At 39.4% G+C, this 11,437-nt stretch overlaps 2 protein-coding genes across 5 annotated transcripts in view; both read left to right on the top strand.

Moving 5' to 3' along the window:
* LOC133535322 (store-operated calcium entry regulator STIMATE-like) overlaps positions 1-1,694 on the top strand; it is a 38,763-nt gene extending 37,069 nt beyond the window's left edge. Inside the window, exons 9-10 of one of the 2 annotated variants that reach the window (XR_009802200.1) lie at positions 1,077-1,215; positions 1,305-1,694. The gene's annotated coding sequence lies outside the window, so the exon portion shown is untranslated. Of the gene's footprint in view, positions 1-1,076; positions 1,216-1,301 lie in introns of both variants that reach the window. The other variant, XR_009802201.1, reaches the window with a different exon arrangement.
* Positions 1-11,437, top strand: part of asip1 (agouti signaling protein 1) — a 213,461-nt gene that overhangs the window by 172,314 nt on the left and 29,710 nt on the right. The window lies entirely within an intron of this gene.

The following is an 11,437-nucleotide window of genomic DNA, read 5'->3' as shown; positions in this document are numbered from 1 at the left end:
TTCTGCATAGAATCACCTGATAATCAAGAACACGTTTGCTCAGTTTGTGCGCTTCTCTAAAAAGTGAAAATAATTCACTGACGTGCATTTATATTGACAATACAGAAGCATTCAAAACGCTTAAATAGTTTTTATGCAAAGGACACAACCAGTCTTCCCTCATTTCCTACCATAGTCCCTGTAAACCAAAAATGCTTCATTGTACTTTCTGATATTTTTTATTCGTTATTTTTACTTATTTTCCTTGCCTGGGCCCCTTTCTCAGTCCTATCAGAAACTTCTACATCCTCTCTTGTCAAACTACTGCTACTCGGTTGATTAGTTTGAGTACTGCTGCCACCTAGCAAGAGACGTATGTATCGTTCAAGCATGAATAGATACACTACCACTGAACATCAAACAGAAAACTGCTTATTTAAGAAGGAGATACATAAGAGGTTGAATAGCTCAATAGGTAATGACCTTTTGATATTAAAAGTGGAGTGCATTCAAAAATATATTTTATATCTGTAAATTTGTTCCATCCCCGGGCTCAGGGTCTTTCTGCGTGGTGTTTGCATGTTCTCCCCGTGACTGCATGGGTTCCCTCGGGGTACTCCGGCTTCCTTCCACCTCCAAAGACATGCACCTGGGGATAGGTTGATTGGCAACACTATTTGGCCCTAGTGTGTGAATGTGAGTGTGAATGTTGTCTGTCTATCTGTGTTGGCCCTGCGATGAGGTGGCGACTTGTCCAGGGTGTACCCCGCCTTCCGCCCGATTGTAGCTGAGATAGGCGCCAGCGACCCCAAAAGGGAATAAGCGGTACAAAAATGGATGGATGGATGGGTGTGATTGTGAATGTTGTCTATCTATGTTGGCGCTGTGATGAGGGGGCGACTTGTCCAGGGTGCCCCTTGCCTTCCGCCCGAGTACAGCTGGGATAGGCTCCAGCTACCCCCAAGAGTGTAAATATATGGATAAAAATGGTTATTGTCAGGCCTTAAACAGTTTTGGTCGTTTTATGTGTGGCGTGCCAAGATAACGTCAATAAAAAAATAAACCTTTAATTACTAAAATATGTCATGTGTCAACAGCTCTACCGCAAATGCAGACATCCGCCAACCTGGTTTTAAAGAAAATGTTTCTGGAAGCAAGAGCAGTGTTCTATTGAAGACAATACAACAGCAAACTGAAAAATGATCTCTCGGACAAAGCACTCAGCTCGAAAAAACGGTGGGGCATTGTAAATTCACTCTCCGGGAGAAGTGGCACTACGTACATACCTGTCATCGAACATCAGGGTATCCCCCATATCACAGCAGATGAAAAGGCCAACGTCTTCTGCCAAACCTTTGTGGACAAGTGCACATAGCCTGGGGCATCAGAACAACCTCAGCTCCACAGCCCACCACCATCCTCTCACTTTGGAGATGTCCACTTTAAACCCAAAGAGGTGAGTAACATCCTACCCAACCTAAACCCAAGTAGTGTCCTCAAAGAGTCCGCCGCTGGCTCGGTTCATAGAGCTGCCATGCCAGCAACTTGAAGGTTCCTGGTTCAATCCCCAGCTTCCGCCATCCTAGTCACGTCTGCTGTGTCTTTGAGTAAGACACTTCTTCACCCTTGCTCCTGATGAGTTTTAGTTAAGGTCTTGCATGGCAGCTCCTGCCATTAGTGTGTGGAAATAGTGTCAGAGCGCTTTGGGTACCTTGAAGGTAGAAACGCGCTTCACAAGTAAAACCAATTTAGCCATTACCATTTAAACAAAATTTGTTGAACGCTTTCCTCAGCCGCAGGTGCTCGCTATTTCTCTTGCCTAAACGCTTCACCGAGATGCTGGACGGGGAGACGATCTCTGAAGCGTCGAAACAAGCTCGCTAGTTAAGTAACCATTCAGCTAGATTACTTATTGTCATCTATGTTTGCTCTCCGAACCACAACACTGACAGCTGTCTACTTTTCCGCTAATCATATTTAGATGATTACACTCCGAACACTGTTGGTTCCAAACCGGTTGTAGTTCTTGAGCATTTCTTAGTAGCCAATGAGAAGGTGTATTTTTGACGTGACAGAGGTCACAACACCGGAAGTATTGTAGTGTCCAGAAGAATTGCACACCAAGTCCGGTGCTCTTTTTAACTTTTATTGTCAAAAGCATGTTAACACAGGCTCAATTCCAACATGTATGTGATAGAGTAGGTTACTCTACTATGAATTGATTAACGTGGACCCCGGCTTAAAGAAGTTGAAAAACGTATTTGGGTGTTACCATTTCGTGGTCAATTGTACGAAATATGTACTGTACTGTGCAATCTACTAATAAAAGTACCAATCAATCAAAACTGTAAATGCAGAATGCTGATCTGACAGCTTCTTAGGTCAAGGACTCCAGTCCGAGTGTAGGGCACAGAGAGGCTGTCAGGCACCCTTTAATTCTTGAAGTTGGACAAATCGTAGGTTGGGTTTAAGGTCTAGAGCTGGGCGAATATTTTGACTCATGGGGCCACATTGAGAGAAAAAATGTGTCTGAGGGGGCCTATGTGTGTATAAATGATATATACACATTTAGCTGTAAAAAAACTAATCTGCTGTACAGTATGTGTTTTGGCCCTTTTTTTTCCCAGAAACACTAATACCAAAAGTCACAATGTCTGATAAAATTGTAAAAATTTATGACATACCACCTCCAAAAAACAGAATGGAATTTTACAGTTTTTCACTGAATGCGACACCCAAAATGTACATTAAAATAAAGAAAGTGAGATTTACAATATTAACTATGAACAATAAAACACTGAATATTAAAAACATATGAACATCGCTCCTCTTTTCCTACTCAGACAAGCTCCTCGATAGACATCTTTTAAAACGCTGCAAAAAATGTAACAAACAGCAAAATATGAATGCAAAGGGTAATAAACAAATTCATTACGATATATTATTGCTTTTATGCAAACATTTGTTATAAAAATGTATGTGTTTCTGACACAGGCGTTTCGGGCCGGCTGCTCTGAAAACAAACCCCGCCCAATTTGCGTTATTCCTCGTCTGAGCTGGCGTGACAAAGATAATAACTTGTGTTAATAACTTCTGTAATACTCAAAAGCGCAGAGTTCTACTGTGGAGTGGGCGTGGCCTGCGGGTCTCCCAGAACGGGTTGTGTCAAGACCGGCCACGGAGACAGCGGCAGGTGCGCAGATGACCCAGGTGGGCATTGTTATCTAATCACCTGTCGCCCTTATTAGCAGCAGCCGTAATGAGACGAGTAATTGGAGTTGGAGGTGCTGCTGAGAGACACAAACGCAGAAAGGCACTTTGCTGAAAAGCAAAAGACTTTGCACGATTTGAGGAAAGTAAAATAGTGTTATACCAAGAATTCCGGCCTATTCTGGCAGTGTGTGGTGGTCTGAAGAACCCACTAGAGGGCAACCTCTACATCTACCATTGAAATACTTTCTATAGCTCAAGACTTACGGTCATTTAAAAACAGCACTGCACATCATAATGGCGGCTATAGTTTTGATTTTAAAGGTCTAAAAAAATTATGTATTATGGATTGAAAATCTTCATGGGCCGCATGTGGCCCGCGGGCCGTATTTTGCCCAGGTCTGGTCTAAACGGAACACATACAAAGAACCAACCTTTTTGAAACCAAGAGCTACTTCTTGGGTACTGATTAATGCGAAGGGCTACCAGTTTGATACACACTTAAATAAATTGCCAGACATAGCCAATTTGCTCATTTTATCTTTAATAAATAAATCTATATATATATTTTAAAAAATAGGTATTTCTGTCTGTCATTTCGTCGTACATTTTTTTTTCCTTTTACGGAAGGTTTTTTGTAGAGAATAAATGATGAAAAAAAACACTTAACGCTTTGAAAGAGAAGAAAACACACAAAAAAAGGAAAATTTAATTTTTAAACAGTTTATCTTCAATTTCGACTGCTTAAAATTCAACCGAAAAATATGAAGAGAAAAACTAGCTAATTTGAATCTTTTAGAAAAATGTAAAAAAAAATGGGGGGGGGGAATCATTAGTAATTATTCCTGATTAAGATTAATTTTAGAATTTTGATGACATGTTTTAAATAGCTTAAAGTCCAATCTGCAATTTGTTAGAATATATAACAAATCGGACCAAGCTATATTTCTAACAAAGACAAATCATTATTTCTACTAGATTTTACAGAACAAAAATTTTAAAAGAAATTCAAAAGACTTTGAAATAGGATTTAAATTTGATTCTACAGATGTTCTAGATTTGCCTGAATATTTCTTTAGAATTTTAATCATAATAAGTTTGAAAAAATATTTCACAAATATTCTTCGTCGAAAAAACAGAACCTAAAATGAAGAATTAAATTAAAATGTATTTATTATTCTTTACAATAAAAAAAATAAATGTACTTGAACATTGATTTAAATTGTCAGGAAAAAAGAGGAATGAATTTAAAAGGTATATGTGTTTAAAAATCCTAAAATAATTTTTAAGGTTGTATTTTTTCTCTAAAATTGTCTTTCTGGAAGTTATAAGAAGCAAAGTAAAAAAAATAAAAAAATTTAAACAAGTGAAGACCAAGTCTTTAAAATATTTTCTTGGATTTTCAAAGTCTATTTGAGTTTTGTCTCTCTTGGAATTAAAAATGTCGAGCAAAGCGAGACCAGCTTGCTAGTAAATAAATAAAATGTAAAAAAAATAGAGTCAGCTCACTGGGAAGTGCTGCTATTTGAGCTATTTTTAGAACAGGCCAGCGGGCGACTCATCTGGTCCTTACGGGCGACCTGGTGCCCGCAGGCACTCCGTTGGTGACCCCTGTTCTACAATATGGTATAAGAAAAAATACTAACAAATTTACACGGACTATACAAACTGTCTATTACAAAGTAATGGATTATAGCTGAGATAGGCGCCAGCGACCCCGAAAGGGAATAAGCGGTAGGAAATGGATGGATGGATGGATGGATGGATAATAAGCATTATTGATTTAGGCAGTGCTTTAAACATGGTCTATGTTGCCCTCTTGTGGTAGAATAGGGTAACTACTGTGTAACAAAAATTATTGATTGGTTGAAACTTGTATTAGTAGATTGCTCAGTTCAGTACATATTCTGTACAATTGACCACTAAATGGTAACACCCAAATAAAATGTTCAAATTGTTTAAGTCGGGGTCCACGTTAATCAATTCATGGTAATGTCAACATAAAGAGGACGAACGTTGAGCTGGCATATTATATCCTCATGGAGAAACATTGTTGCAAATTGCTCATTATAGGCATTTTAAAATTGATAATTTTAGCACTGATATTCGTCATTTAGTCAAGAACGCACACAGTGCTGCTTGCACGATCAACTAACGACGAGCCAATACTAAGCAGCAGAGAACGTGACAAAAAGGAAATGACGTCTCAGACTGGATCGCCAAAATAGGAGCACAGGAAACCTAACATCTTTAAAAGCGTGTCGGAATAAAATACATCCAAAACACTTTATAGTCGTTCCATCTATCTTCATCTTTTATTTCCCACTACCAACACTTCATCATTCCCCGCCAATCATCTTCCAGGTGCGGTACGTCGACCACCAGGTGAATTCTGAACACCGCCCACGCACAGTCACGTCAACCACAGCGTGTCGTTAGTTTATATTACCCGGGGGCGTGGCTACAGGACACAGTTGCCCAATGGGAAACGTTTTCGCAGTTCTTTGCATGCAAGTTGTAGAATTTTACAATACATTTTCAATGGTAATAATGTTAGTTAATGATATACCAAAAAACAAAAATATTATGTACTACATTACATGGGGCATGTAAGTGTAAAAATACAGCCAAAATAGGTTGGTAGATGAGAATACATCTAAAAGTAAAATATAATGTAGAAATGCACCTAATTGCAGGAAATGCAGTTTGGATTTTGAAATTGTTCTTTCGGGTTTGTGTTTTTTTTCCTCAAAAGGTGCACTCATGCCTGAATATTGGTTGTAGCAGGTAATGAACTAGCCGGATAGCTAAATCTGTATATGATATTCCTTTAAAGGCCTACTGAATTGAGATTTTCTTATTCAAACGGGGATAGCAGGTCCATTCTATGTGTCATACTTGATCATTTTGCGATATTGCCATATTTTTGCTGAAAGGATTTAGTAAGGAACATCAACATTAAAGTTAGCAACTTTTAGTCGCTAATAGGAAAGCCCTGCCTTTACTGGAAGTCGCAGATAATGACGTCACCCGTTGAGGGCTCCTTACATCCTCACATTGTTTTTAATGGGAGCCTCCAACAAAAAGAGCTATTTGTACCGAGAAAACGACAATTTCCCCATTAATTTGAGCGAGGATGAAAGATTCATGTTCTAGGATATTGACAGCGAAGGGCTAGAAAGAAAAAAAAAAAGAAAAATCAGGTAAAAAAAAAAAAAGCCGATTGGATTGGGACGGATTCAGATGTTTTTAGACACATTTACTAGGATAATTCTGGGAAATCCCTTATCTTTCTATTGTATTGCTAGTGTTTTAGTGAGTTTAATAGTACCTGATAGTCGGAGGGGTGTGTCCACGGGTGTCTTGAGGGAAGTCGACCGCAGCTCTATGGACGGCACAAGCTCAGCTGATCTCCGGTAAGAGGCGACTTTTTATTACAATTTTCTCACCGAAAACTGCTGGTTGACATTTGGTCGGGCTCCATGTTCGCTTGACCGCTCTGATCCATAGAAAAGCTTCACCTCCGGGAATTTTAAAGAAGGAATCACCGTGTGTTTGTGTGGCTAAAGGCTAAAGCTTCCCAACTCCATTATTCTACTTTGACTTCTCCATTATTAATTTAACAAATTGCAAAAGATTCAGCAACACAGATGTCCATCGTACTGTGTAATTATGCGGTTAAAGCAGACGACTTTTAGCTGTGTGTGTGCGCAGCGCTAATATTTCCTAACAGTCCGTGACGTCACGCATACACGTCATCATTCCGCGACGTTTTCAACAAGAAACTCCTGGGATATTTAAAATTGCAATTTAGTAAACTAAAAAGGCCGCATTGGCATGTGTTGCAATGTTAATATTTCATCATTGATATATAAACTATCAGACTGCGTGGTCGGTAGTAGTGGGTTTCAGTAGGCCTTTAAGTGAGCCAGATTGTCCCATTGAAGCCACCTGAAGGCAAGTTTTCATCTGTAGTCCCCTGGCCATGATGTAAAAAAGTACAGAAGTACAACTACAATATAAAATAAAGAGAGAGAAAAAGAAGAACAAATAAACACAATACATATGGACATCACATGGACTAAGATAAGCTCTTCTCTGGGCAGATGAAACAAACATTGAGCTGTTTGGCCACATTACCCAGCAATATATTTGGAGGAGACAAGGTGAGGCCTTTAATCCCAGGAACATCATTCCTACTGTCAAGCAGGGTGGTGGTAGTATTATGCTATGGGCCTGTTTTGCTGCCAATGCAACTGGTGCTTTACAGAGGGTAAATGGGACAATAAAAAATTATTCAGGACAACCTAAAATCATCAGCCCGGAAGTTGGGTCTAGGGTGTAGTTGGGTGTTCCAACAGGACAATGACCCCAAACACACGTCAAAAGTGGTAAAGGAATGGCTAAATCAGGCTAGAATTAAGGTTTTAGAATACCCTTCCTAAAGTCCTGACTAAACGTGTGGACAATGCTGTAGAAACAAGTTCATGTCAGAAAACCAACAAATTTAGCTGAACTGCACCAATTTTGTCAAGAGGAGTGGTCAAGAATTCAACCAGAAGCTTGCCAGAAGCTTGTGGGTGGCTACCAAAAGCGCCTTATTGCAGCGAAACTTGCAAAGGGACATGTAACCAAATATTAACATTGCTGTATGTATACTTTTGTCCCAGCAGATTTGGTCACATTTTCAGTAGACCCATAATAAATTCATAAAAGAACCAAACTTCATGAATGTTTTTTGTGACCAACAAGTACAGTGTGGCAAAAAGGTATTTAGTCAGCCACCGATTGTGCAAGTTATCCCACTTAAAATGATGACAGAGGTCTTTCATTTTCATCATAGGTACACTTCAACTGTGAGAGACAGAATGTGAAAAAAAAATCCAGGTATTCACACTGTAGGAATTTTAAAGAATTTATTTGTAAATTATGGTGGAAAATACGTATTTGGTCAACCATTCAAAGCTCTCACTGATGGAAGGAGGTTTTGGCTCAAAATCTCACGATAAATGGCCGCATTCATTCTTTTCTTAACACGGATCAATCGTCCTGTCCCATTAGCAGAAAAACAGACCCAAAGCATGACGTTTCCACCCCCATACTTTACAGTAGGTGTGGTGTTCTTGGGATGCAACTCAGTATTTTTCTTCCTCCAAAAACGACAAGTTGAGTTTATACCAAAACGGATACATGGATTATACAGCAGAGGATTGGGAGAATGTCATGTGGTTAGATGAAACCAAAATAGAACTTTTTGGTATAAACTCAACTCATCGTATTTGGAGGAAGAAGAATACTGAGTTGCATCCCAAGAACACCATACCTACAGTTAAGCATGGGGGTGGAAACATCATGCTTTGGGGCTGTTTTTCTGCTAAGGGGACAGGACGATTGATCCGTGTTAAGGAAAGAATGAATGGGGCCATGTATCGTGAGATTTTGAGCCAAAACGTCTTTCCATCAGTGAGAGCTTTGAATGGTTGACCAAATACTTATTTTCCAGCATAATTTACAAATAAATTATTTAAAAATTCCTACAATGTGAATTCCTGGATTTTTTTTCACATTCTGTCTCTCACAGTTGAAGTGTACCTATGATGAAAATTACAGACCTCTGTCATCATTTTAAGTGGTAGAACTTGCACAATCGGTGGCTGACTTAACACTTTTTTGCCCCACTGTATGTACTCCAATCACTCTATCACAAAAAAATAAGAGTTGTAGAAATTATTGTAATCTCAAGGCAGCCATGACATTATGTTCTTTACAAGTGTATGTACATTTTTGACCGCGACTTTATGTTGCTCCAAAACCTGTATCTACGTACCTTTCAGCATTAATGGTGCCTTCACAGATGTGTAAGTTACCCATGCCTTGGGCACTAATACACCCCGATACGATCTCAGATGCTGGCTTTTGAACTTTGTGCCTATAACTGTCGAGATGGTTCTTTTCCTCTTTGTTCCGGAGGACACGACATCCACAGTTTCCAAAAACAATTTGAAATGTTTACTCGTCAGACCACAGAACACTTTTACACTTTGCATCAGTTCATCTCAGATGAGCTCTAGCCTTGCGAAGCCGGCGGCATTGCTGGGTGTTGATGACAAAGGGCTTTCGCTTTGCATAGTAAACTTGCACTTACAGATGTAGCGACAAACTGTGTTCCTGAGCCCATGTGATGATATCCTTTACACACTGATGTTGGTTTTTGATGCAGTACAGCCCGAGAGATCGAAGGTCACGGGCATTCAATGTTGGTTTTCAGCCTTGCTGCTTACATGCAGTGATTTCCCCAGATTCTCTGAAATTTTTGATGATATTACGCACCGTAGATGGTAAAATCCCCAAATTCCTTGCAATAACTGGTTGAGAAATGTTCTTCTTAAACAATCTGCTCAGGCATTTGTTCACAAAGTGGTGACCCTTGCCCCATCCTTGTTGGTGAATGACTGAGCATTTCATGGAAGTTGCTTTTGTACCTAATCATGGCACCCAACTGTTCCAGATGAGCCTGTTCACCTGTGGGATTTTCCAAATAAGTGTTTGATGAGCATTCCTGAACTTTCACTTTTTTTTTTGTGCCCCCTGCAAAAAATAACAAAGTTTTACAGTTTGATTGTTAAATATCTTGTGTTTGCAGTCCATTCACTCGAATATAGGTTTTGCAAATCATTGTATTCTGTTTTTATTTACGATTTACACAACGTGCCAACTTCACTGGTTCTGGGTTTTGTATAATCCGACAAATTGGGACACTTTAACCGCCACTTTGGACCTTGAACTGGTGTGGACGACACAAAAAGCGCTTGTTCCCCCCTCGGTCTTTTTTGAAGTGTCCGAAAAACTCCCTCACTGTTGAGGTGACGTTTCCCTTTTTAGCACCAATTTATTTGCTATCTGCAACACTCAGTTTTATTTTGTTCTTCTCACATTAAAAAATCAGCCGTGAGACAACAAGATGGCGCAACCACACTTGATAGTTGATACTGTTACCTTTAGAGATGGAATCAAAACCGGTTCTTGTTCAGAAACGGTTCCCAGTGTATCAATACCTTTACCTTTCTGGCCAACCATCCATCCATTTTCTACCGCTTTTCCCCTTTGGGGTCGCGGGGGGCGCTGGTGCTTATCTCAGCTACAATCGGGGGGAAGGCGGGGTACACCCTGGACAAGTCACCACTTCATCGCAGGGCCCTTTCTTGCCAGTTTTTCAAATGATTCCCTAAACCATTCCTGTGAGCGGAATGACGTCACTAAGCACTACGCTAAAAACATTGCGCCCAGGAGGCAGAAACGCTCCAAAGTTTGTGTACATTTCACATGAAAAGATTTCAACAGCGCTACTTGTAATTATTGTACGTTTTTTTATTTCATAAACTAGAGGACATACGAGCAATATGCTGAAACAATTGAACACACAGCATGCAATAACTGTAAATGAATGTTGTGTTTTGAAACGCTTTGCATTTACATTATGCGTAAAACAATAATAAACTCAAACCACACATGTAAAACTTGTAATACCAGTCAACCAAAATGTATTATCTATTCATGGCTGAACTGATTCAGTCGGATCAGGAAGAATTGCAGACTTTAGTCACATTGTGGCGTGTCATTTTTTCAAAACATATTGCAGAAACATATAACAGTAAGTATTAATGCATCTCAATCCAAAAGAAATATTCAAATATGCTCTATACCGGGGACCAGTTTAATCTAGGCATTATTTTCACAGAATAATGTGCAGATAAAAAAAGCAAAAAAATCTGGCACATTAACATTTTATATGTCCTTTAATGTGCATTGTCCCTTGTACCATAACAAAGGATATAAATACACATATACATATACATATACATATGCAGTACAGGTACAGGCCAACGCTTTAGACACACCTCCTTCAATGCATTTTCTTTATTTTCATGACTATTTGCATTGTAGATTGTCACTGGAGGCATCAAACTATGAATGAACACATTTTTTTTCTATTCTGAGATAAGCTCCAGCAAGGAGTGGGTCTTAAGCCCACTCATTGTGTCTATGAAGTCATTGTGAGGGTTTGAAGACCTACTGAAACCCACTACTACCGACCACGCAGTCTGAGAGTTTAAATATCAATGATGAAATATTAACATTGCAACACATGCCAGTACGGCCTTTTTGGTTTACTAAATTGCAATTTTAAATTTCCCGCAAAGTTTCCTGTTGAAAACGTCGCGGAATGATGACGCGTGCGTTTGACGTC

This window comes from Nerophis ophidion, linkage group LG16 (genome assembly GCF_033978795.1).
Source record: "Nerophis ophidion isolate RoL-2023_Sa linkage group LG16, RoL_Noph_v1.0, whole genome shotgun sequence".
NCBI classification, from domain to species: domain Eukaryota; kingdom Metazoa; phylum Chordata; class Actinopteri; order Syngnathiformes; family Syngnathidae; genus Nerophis; species Nerophis ophidion.
Note: the sequence above shows the minus strand (reverse complement) of the source record. Positions and strands in the feature narration are given on the sequence as shown.